General features: G+C 37.6%; 1 long non-coding RNA gene across 9 annotated transcripts; it reads right to left on the minus strand.

Annotated features, from left to right (window-relative positions):
- Window positions 1-957: 957 nt before the first annotated feature.
- LOC142619766 (uncharacterized) lies at window positions 958-7,331 on the minus strand. Of its 9 annotated transcripts, none has more exons than XR_012841555.1 (5): window positions 7,118-7,331; window positions 6,790-6,960; window positions 3,969-4,272; window positions 2,104-3,643; window positions 958-2,008 (listed from the first exon to the last, which is right to left on the minus strand). It is a non-coding gene; the product is annotated as an uncharacterized LOC142619766 (long non-coding RNA). The 9 variants fall into 9 exon arrangements; XR_012841558.1 differs by having other exon boundaries at window positions 2,104-2,712; window positions 3,294-3,643; window positions 3,969-6,960; XR_012841560.1 differs by having other exon boundaries at window positions 958-1,593; window positions 1,784-2,008; window positions 3,969-6,960.
- Window positions 7,332-10,257: the final 2,926 nt, after the last annotated feature.

Genomic DNA, 10,257 nt, shown 5'->3' on the forward strand with positions numbered 1-10,257 from the left:
CTTTCAATCTCTTTCTATCCTTTTTTGTTATACTCTTCCACTATGAATTAGGTTTTTGTTCTTTCCTTTTTTGTTATACTCTTCAGCAGTGGAATGTCTTCTGCCGCTAGTTATGAGTCCACTACTAGCGGCCATATGTGCGATATGGATCGGCGTGTGATAAGGACCTCCCTATCTATCCGAAATTTTGGTAGGAGGTTTTATGGATATCAGCATCGGTCGCCAATTAGTATTACATGATTTTAGTGTCGTTACATATTTGTGTTGTCATTTTCTTACTATCTTTGCTGACCATCATATATATGCCTTCAATTTTGTATGCATGACTCCGATTAGGCATGTACGTTCTTCAAATGGTTGGACAAGAACACATGCCCACGTGGCCGTGCAACAGCACCACTTATGTGGGAAAGGTTTACGAGGCTGTCGGATGAGGCAATGGCTGCAAGAAATGAAAGGGATGTGGCTCATGCAATGGAAGCAGAAGCACGGGAGCGGGAAAGGATAGCAAAGCGCAAGGCTGAAAAATCTAACCTCGCACTCCGAATTGCTGAAGACAAGGTCTACAAGTATAGGCTAGCTTTACTTTTTCTCATCACTGTAGTTGGGGTTATTTTGTGTTCTCTACAATTTTTGGGGGTCATGGCCATACACAAATGTGTCTGCCATGACCCATTTACGGTCACACGTGTTATGTACATTACTGATTACATGCCCTGTTTTGAGTTGCTATATATTTTACAAGGTGCTCCCAGTGTACTACTTTATGCATTTCCTAGCATGCAGTTAAGTAATGTGAAATTTCCTTGTAGTAGTGGCAATATATTTTGATGTCTAATGGTCCAAAAATATTTCTTATAGTAATGACAATATCTGTGAACACATGATGTGGGTATACCATGTATTAATAATTTTATGGGACAATGAAATGCAATTACGTGAACCTGCTCCAAAACATGCCGATAATTATAATAATTGATACATTCAAATTACGTTACATAATTATGCCGAGAACATATCTGCACGTTGTCATGTCATTCCAAAATAGTGCAGTAACGTTACAAGTTTAACAAGTTCTACATCCGCCTACATAAATAATATTTCCTTGACATAGCATCTAAATTGCAGTGAAGTAAATGGTCAATTGCCATGGGCAACATATAATCATCTCACATTGCCACGGGCAACATAACCATCCCACATTACATCAGTGATATTGTCCCTAAATTGGCCCATCATTCTCTTCGATGCATCTGACATTTCTAGTACACGCCTTTGGGTCGCTGAGTTTGTTGCTGCTCCAGTATCGACACTGCCTACGTTATTGGTCGCACTGCCTTCACCAACACTCTCCCCTATTATTCTGAACAATTCATCACTCCGATTGTTCATGCATATGAAATTGTGTAGAGCACAGCACACAACAATGACGTAACACTGCCTAGTTTGCTTGAAGTTTGGCATTAAATTCAAAATGGGGAAACAGGCCTTCAGCACTCCAAAAGATTGCGCAATAACCATCTGCAAGGACGAGTGCCTATAGTTGTACAACTCTTTCTTTGATGTTGGCTGTCTACTACTTGGGCGGAATTCCTGAGCATGGTACCTAGTTAACTTATGAGGGGGGAGAAAACGAGTACCAATTGGTAGGCCCGAATCCACCAAGTAGTACGACCCTACACACACACACAACTAGCCAGTACGCAATTAAGTTGTTCATAAACATACTACTTACAATGGAGGATAAAATAACTATAATTAAAGTCACAGTAATGGATAGTACCTGTTGGTGGCCATGGGAATCCATGCTTCCGGTCACCGATCGCTTCTTTGAGCACCCTTGAGTCATTCGCACTGCCTTCCCACCCAGCATGGACATATGTGAGCTACATGTCCATGTTACACACGCACAGCACATTAGTTGTTATTGTACTCTTGTAGCTCCTGTGTGCTTGTGCCGCATTTCCAGGAGGGCGGGCACTCACACATCAATTGCTCCTACACGTCTCTACACATGAAAGTTTTTATCCATCTTAGCAAGCACATATCAAATATCATGGTATTTTACTGTTATGCGAAGTTAAGTAAGGGAAGTTTTTGTACCTTAAACCATGGCCAGTACTTGTTCACTTGAAGATGTTCGGGGAGGCCCACGACATTCGGATCAGGTTTAATTAAATGCTTCGCGTATGCGTGGACAGCCCGCAACGCCCGAAGAAAATGCCGGGACACGGTTCTGTTGAGTGCTGAAACTTGTCTGCAACACATCTATAGCAGGTGTTGTGTCCAAGTATGTACAATAACATGGCCACGGCCTAAGTGGCATTCACCCCACCCTGTCCGTCCCTCAAGTAACCATGTCGAGCCAACTCATCCACTAAATGTTCCAGTAACTCTGGTGTCATGCGAAACATCTTGTAACACTTAGCTGGATTACCTTCAGTGATTTTGTCCATATACGCCCTGCCGGTCAACGTACTTGTACGCATTGGTTGTTTATCGAATTGATGCTGCATGTACGCATACATCTCCCCGACTATAGGATTCACTATATTAAACTCTGCTTCTTCTTCACGTTCGGACTCTAAATCAGTCCAGTCATCATCATTATCTTCTTAGGCATCTCTGGAACCAACGTCGTTGAAGTACGCATCATCAAAGTCATACTCTTGGAATGCCCCTAACCAATTATTTTCGGACGCCATAGGTGACCTACACATTAGCACAGACACACTATTCAAGTAGGTTATGTAAAGAGAGACATAAAAGTAAATATGTTATTCTTAACAGTCTACACCTCAGCCTGTAATCCAACAGAGTGATAAGACCATCAACATAGGAAATAGAAACATATCAAATAGTCCTACTAATAACATCAACCATAGATTATAATAAGACAATGAAAAATAATAAAAGCAAACTGAACAAATCATCCTTAGTAAAAAAAAAAAATGGGAAGCCACCAATAAAGCATAGATTATAATGAGGCAAAGCTTATGAAATTTGCTATACTTCATAAACACCTAATTCAACAGTCACCATTATAAATGTAAAAAACTCAACGAACCCCAAATCCAAAATCCATAGCATAATATAACACAAACCATACAAACATCCCAAGTTCGTAAATGACATAAACCAACGTATTATCCATACAAAACAAAAACAAGTAAATAGAACAACCCGAATCCATAGTATGTAAAAACCAAATAGCTTAGACATAATGCAATACTGTTCTCCCTACTAGCCAAATACAACTACATCTAAGTACTAAATAATAAGCAAGTAAATACGTCATTCCTCCTTTGAGTTTAGAATGTCCTCCATCCAAGACTTCCTCCTATGCTCTAGCATACCCATAAACACCACCCTATTAATCCTTTTGCTGCAAAGCCTTTTAGATCTTGACATAGGCCTTGTTATTCAGATCCTCATACTTATTAAGCAGCTCAATTGCCTTGCCAAGTGAACAAGGATCACCCCCTACGCCGGATTGAGCAAATTGCTCGGATGTACTGCTGGACTTGTCGAGTTTACCACTATACCTCTCCTTCATCACTGCGGTGTACTCCTTTAGGGCCACAGTCATGTCACTTACCCTATCCGTTTTCTTCGAAACCTTCTTAACCCTTGCGACTTGCATCTTGCACAGGATGTACATAAAAAACGCAGCAGTTCATATATTACCAATTTGGAGGAAAATTGCATAAATAAATAAGGGCAATAACTGATATACATAAAAAAAATAATAATAATAAAAAATAAAAAAATGCAGCAATTCATATATTACCAATTTGGAAGCAACTTGCATAAATAAATAAGGGCAATAACTGATATACATAAATAAATAAAAAACGCAGCAGTTCATATATTACCAATTTGGAGGCAACTTGCTTAAATAAATAATTGCAATAAGTTATATAAATAATAAACAACAGTAAACATATCGCAATCACATTCGCCCACACCTCGTTAGGACCAGTCACTGTTTAGGTTTGCTCGTCCCACCCCAACCCTATGTGTCTTAGCAACTGGCTCCACTTGCGTTGTTTGAGTCGGAGCTTATTGTGCTTCTGAACAACTTTTCTTAGAGGGAAAGTTTTTCCCGGTCCTTTGGTTAAGTTCGGCTGTAATTGATGCCCATATAGGACCCTTGAACACCCCGTTCTCCATATTACCCTTAAGTTGTTCCTCCAACATGATCTTAATAAAAATATGTTCTACATGGGGAGGCCACAATTTGTCATCCGCCTCTTGTGATTCATGTGCCATCTATTAGAAATATCTCATGTGGTAAGCTCATGACAAATTCAATAATAATTTTAAGAATTGATATATAGGACTATAGGATTCATGTGCCATATAGGTTTAGTTATCTCCATATTTCCAAAAAATGAAAAATATTCCACAGTTAAGTCAACACGGATAAAAAAATAAAAATAAAAAAAAATAAAAAAAAAGCATGAAAGGAATGTAAGAAACAGTGGTAATATATAAATCCTTCATCGAGGTTTACCACATATACAATGTGACTAGATATACAAAAGATGGAAGATCAAAGCAATGAGTTAGTAAACCTAATAAGTGGTCACAAATACAACTGGGTTAGTGCATGGTTAAGTACATGGTAATCCATAAGAAAGTACGCTACTAAACATAATGGGAACAAAATATGCCAGCAGTATATCAAAAGGGACATGCACTAAATTGTTTCGACTACGCATCCGTCTCTTACTGAGGCGGGTCATCGAACAATCGGTCAGGAGAGGCCACGGGGGGAATGTAGCCCCAATGAGCATACCTAGGGACCCCCATGGCTGTGCGATACGTCCGTTGAATAGCCTTGAACTTCCTAATCACCAGCCTCTTGGTAAAGGCCTTCCTAGTGCGGGCATTAAGAGTGCCCGTGATGTGCTCCCACACTTGGTCATTGGCAGCATGACGAACCATATTCCCAAGCAAAAAGTGAGAAAAGACAAGGTTACACAACTCACCCACACAGTTGTCATCCCACATTCTCAAGTCTGCAACCATCTTAAAGAACAACACACACATCTCATACGCAATCATATCACAAGTACAATAAGGAAATCCCAATATTTTTAGAGGAGCAAATATTGAGCATAGGATCCATATTAATGTGTATATATTATTGCAATGACATGTACTGAATCATTCTTATGAAATTCATAAATAGTATTAAAAAAGTAGTATTCTAGTATTGTGGACCCAATAAAGAATACTAATTAAAAACACTACAATTTAGAATGTCTAAGTCTAGAAGCAATCCATTATGTAAATATGTAATAACGAATTAGGAATGTCTAAAGTCTCAATGAATAAGTCTAGAAGCAATCCATTAGAATGTCTAAGTCTCAACTAAAAAGGCTACTCCTTTTATAAAGGATCAGGAAAATTATCAAAAAGAAAAACACCAATCCATTCAAAGTTGGTTATCAATGAATAATCAAACTACAGAATTTTTGTTAATGTTAATATGTAATAAAGTAGGCCCTTGATTCAAAGTTGTTTTATCATGTAAGAGTAAGAGCAAAGTTTTTTAAAATTTTAAAGACATATATGAGAAGCAGATAACAAATGAATGAATAAAAACATTATGGGGCTGGGCCTCCATATCATAAGGTCAGAAATTTAACCCATGTGAATACACACACCCTGTTATTATAATGTAAGACTTTGGTGGAGACTAATAAGTGTGAACAACCCTATTGTAGAACCACAACAACCCTCTCTATCAACGCACCTTAAGTTGACACTGCAAGAGGCTGTGAACAGTAGCCTTGCCCTTACAATCCATAGTGGCTTCACATAATGTGACAGTCACACAAACTGAGTAGAAGGTCATACATCCCCTCAAATTTTGGTTAAGACTCTTCACCACCACCACCACAGTGACAGTGCCAAAGTGCAATTAAAGAAGTGTTTCAACAAAAACTCCACTTAATAAAAAATTAATCCAAGCCGAAAAGCCATTTTCCAACCCTCAAAATATGCAACAGCAATAAATCACAAAGGTCTTATAGCATATTAAGGTTGCATAATATTTCACAATTATTTTAAAATTTAGCACATTTACACCATGGAACAAGTGAATAAGACCAAGAACCCAATTAGCAAATGCAATCTGAAACACCTACAACAGAATCGATACCCATTGGTTATACAAGCAAATGCAATCTACAACTCTTCTAAAAAAGAAAAAGAACCCAATCAGCACTATCAAACATCTCTTTGACCCTCCAACAGAGTGCCTCAAGTTGCCACAGCCACGAACAAAGTTACAGTGTTAGTAGTCCAACAATTGGTTCAATAAAATTTCCAAGCAGCAGCAGGGCAACACTTGGAAAACCCATTTGAAAAACCCACAAGTTAACACCACCAAGAAGCTCATCACCCCAAATTCAAATCTCCATCCATACTTATTTCTGATACACCACCAGATCAAAAAAAGAAAAAGAAAAACCTGTCTAGAAAAATAGCAAGACCCATCTCTCACACAATCACACTCACACTGTATATGCAATTCTCATATACTGTTTTAATGAAAACACAAACCCAACAAGACCCATTTCAAGAACCATCATGTCTGCTTATAGGGTCACTCTGTCTCACGTGTGTTGCTGCTGTGTTTAGGTAGTGTGGTCAACTAAAATGAAGCCTACGTGAGTATATTGTCTAAGTTAATTTATTTTTTATTTCTTTACTCAAAAACCCCAAGGCTTGATTTTTCTTAGATCCCTTAAGTTTTCTAGTGAAATTTGTGAAGACCTTTTGTGGGTATTGTTCTGTTTGAGAAGTTGGTTGCTTGATTTTGGAGATTAAAATGGGTCTGAGACATTCTTGATCGTGTCGACGATGGAGTCAGGAAGGATGGAGAAGAAAATCACCAATCCATTCGCACATCTGCACAATCACGCTCCCTCAAGAACTTCTCAAAACCTTCAACCCAAAGAAACAAAAACCCAAACATCAAAAAAAGAAAACAAAAACAGAGAAGCAAACAAATCACGATAGTCGGATAATAGATCTAAAAGATGTGAAATACCACATATTACCAACAAATCAGATGTATAAATAGCTCAAATGCAAATAATACCTTCGGATTTTTGTGAAAAAAGCTGAGAAAGAGGTCGGGGAGATTGGTTTGGTTGGCGTGTGAAGAACTACGTGATCGTGTCACAGCGGCGCGAGTTAGCTGAGCTCGGATCGAGCACTGCGTGCGTGAAGATGGAGTATGGTGATCTACATGAACGTGAGGGCAAAGCAGCAAAGGCTTCAGTTCATGTGGTGGTATCAGTATGAAGATAAAGAGAACCGTTGGATTTGTTGTCAAAAGCAGCGCTTGGTGTGACTTTTGAACGGACAATGGGTCCCATGCATGTGTATTTAATTACGAAAATGCTATTGAAATTGAGTTTTGATAACTTGAAAACACCTAAAATGTGTTTTTAGTTTCTATAACTCATTACTCAAAAATCAAAGAATTAAATGATGGAAACAAAAACTGGAAACACATCCAAATACACTCCTTAGCCATAGGACCCACCAACTTTGAGTTATAGTAGATGGAAACAGAATTATAGGGGATGAAAAACAAAAAATCCAAACAGCCCCTTAGCTATGACAGATCCCAATGCCTAACTAAAACTAGGATGTGATGTATCTCAAGTTGAAGAGAGTTTCATTAACAATAAATTATGCAATAAGAACAAGGTTGGATTAAAATAAATTGCATGGTGTTTAAAAGGATATGGCCTTATAGAGGGTTGAATTGAAAGGGGGGAAAAAAGATTAATACAGCAAATTTGAGATCATTCAAAGTCTAATTTTAGCATAACCCAAGTGAATATATTCCTCTTTGATTTAATGCAACATTACTATGAGTATGAATGATGGAGTTGATCCCATAAAACCATGTATAGAAAAAACATAAGCCTTCTGTAGTATTTCCTTCTCTGTATGAACACATTGCCACATTATCAAAATTCACCTATATAACTTAGAATCATGTTCAGTAACAAACAACACCAATCAACCATTAGAAAGAAACGCAATTGAGGTATCCTCCAACAAGATCCTTTAATTTTAATGCAATCTTATTCATGAAGGTACCTTGTCCCCAAATGCACATGCCATGAAATGAAAGATTATTAATAACCCATTAACCTTAAGATTGTGAACTGACTATCAAGCAGCAATAACAGAACATAAAATGCTCAAAAAACAAACCTTAATCAGTCCTATTATAAAAGTCATGACTATATATTTGTTTTGTAGGTACCTCCATTTCTCAGATTTTTAGCCAAGAATTCATGGTAATTACTAATTAGATTGCCTCCCCACTTCTCTCTCTTTCAATCTCAATGCAAAAAGAGATTAAGAGGGTCACCTTGTTCTTCACGTCATTTAATATAATTACGTCTAGTATTTTCAAAGTCCACCTTGTTCCCTTCATTTTTTGCAAAAATCCCATTTTAAGGCTTTAATTCCTACCCTCCATATAGAATTCTTAATTCACAATTAGATTTAAGAATGTAAAGTCCCCTAAAAAAATTAGGAATGTAAAGCTACACTACATATAATAAAAAAAATTATTAAAAAAAAAAAAACAATAACTTGGTTCACTTAGAAAACACTGAATTACCTGTTGGATCAAGGAACATAAAATGATATGTTGAAGCTGAAATGAATGAAGTAAGTGTTGAAGCTGAAATGAATGAAGAAGCTGAAGCTGAAGTAAATGAACTAATAGATAAACGACAGGACAAACAAAACGACATCAGTGGAAGAAAGCCTAAGCATAAAACGGCAAACAAACAAAAGAAAGGGAAACGCACCGTTTAAATTAGTGGGAAGTTAGTTACATTAGATGCCAAGTTTCTCTATTTTATTGGTTGGAGATTTGAAGAAACGGTTATTGCTTTTGGCGCCAGTTTTCAGTCTCTGTTTTAGGTTCTGTATAAATAGCCTCTGTTAGTTGATTTATGTAACAAGATTTGATCACAATTTTCATTTTGAAGTAAATAACAGTTTTCTCTCAAAGCATTCTCTATGTTTTCTTCTTATTTTACATGGTATCAGAGCAATTTTCTTTCACTTTCCTACCAACCAAACAGTTTCTTTTCTTTTTTTCTTTGAACTAAGTTTCTTGGCTTCCCATGGCTTCAGACTCTTCGAGTGCACCATCTTCTTCGTCTACTCCAACTGCAAATGTAGTCATGGCAGATGAATATGCAAACAATCCTTATTTCTTACCAGCAAATGAGAATCCTGGTCTAATTCTCACATCTCAACCTCTCATTGGCCCTGAGAATTACATGACTTGGGCGAGGTCTGTGTTTCTGGCTTTGAGTTCCAGGAACAAGTTTGGATTCGTCAATGGTTCAATTTCAGAACCAGATCCAACTTCACCCCTATTCAACTCTTGGAATAGATGCAACACTACCATCCTTTCATGGCTGACCAATTCGCTTAGTCCTGATCTTAAAGCTAGTGTTATGTACATCAATTCTGCAAAAGATTTGTGGATTGATCTCAAGAACAGGCTATCTCAGGACAATACACCAAGATTGTTTGAGTTGCAAAAGGAGATTTCTCATTTGGTTCAAGGATCACTCTCGGTGAGTTCATATTTCACTAAATTCAAGACTTTATGGGATGAATTTGCTAATAATCAACCTTTCACAGTTTGCACTTGTGCTTGTGTTTGTGGTTCTAAGTCATCTCAGTTAGATGCACAGCACAAAGAACATGTTTTTCGTTTTTTGATGGGCTTGAATGACAGCTATGGAAACCTAATAGGGCAGATTTTGCTTCTTGAACCTTTTCCTTCTCTTAGTAAAGTGTGTTCTTTAGCTTTGCAAGAAGAGAAAAGAAGGAATCTGGGTAGCACTGCTAATATGGTTCAACAATTGGATGCTGTGGCAATGTATGTGAATAATAATAATAGGTCATTCAATGCAAATCAAGGTCAGAACAAAATTGGTGGGAAAGGAAAGAAAGAAAGACCTGTGTGCACTTATTGTGGCTTTACTGGACATATAGCAGATAAGTGCTATAAACTTCATGGGTACCCCCTGGTTATAAGCCCAAAGGAGGTACCAAACCTATGGCTAATCAAGTTTCAGGAAATCTTGGTTTTGATGGTAATTCCATAGCTCAGTCAAATGGTGTGGCTGCTGGGATGCCTACTTTTGGTGTTCAATCTGATGGAATGTTTAAGAATTTGGTGAATGC

Source organism: Castanea sativa, chromosome 12 (genome assembly GCF_040712315.1).
Source record: "Castanea sativa cultivar Marrone di Chiusa Pesio chromosome 12, ASM4071231v1".
Classification (NCBI taxonomy): Eukaryota; Viridiplantae; Streptophyta; class Magnoliopsida; order Fagales; family Fagaceae; genus Castanea; species Castanea sativa.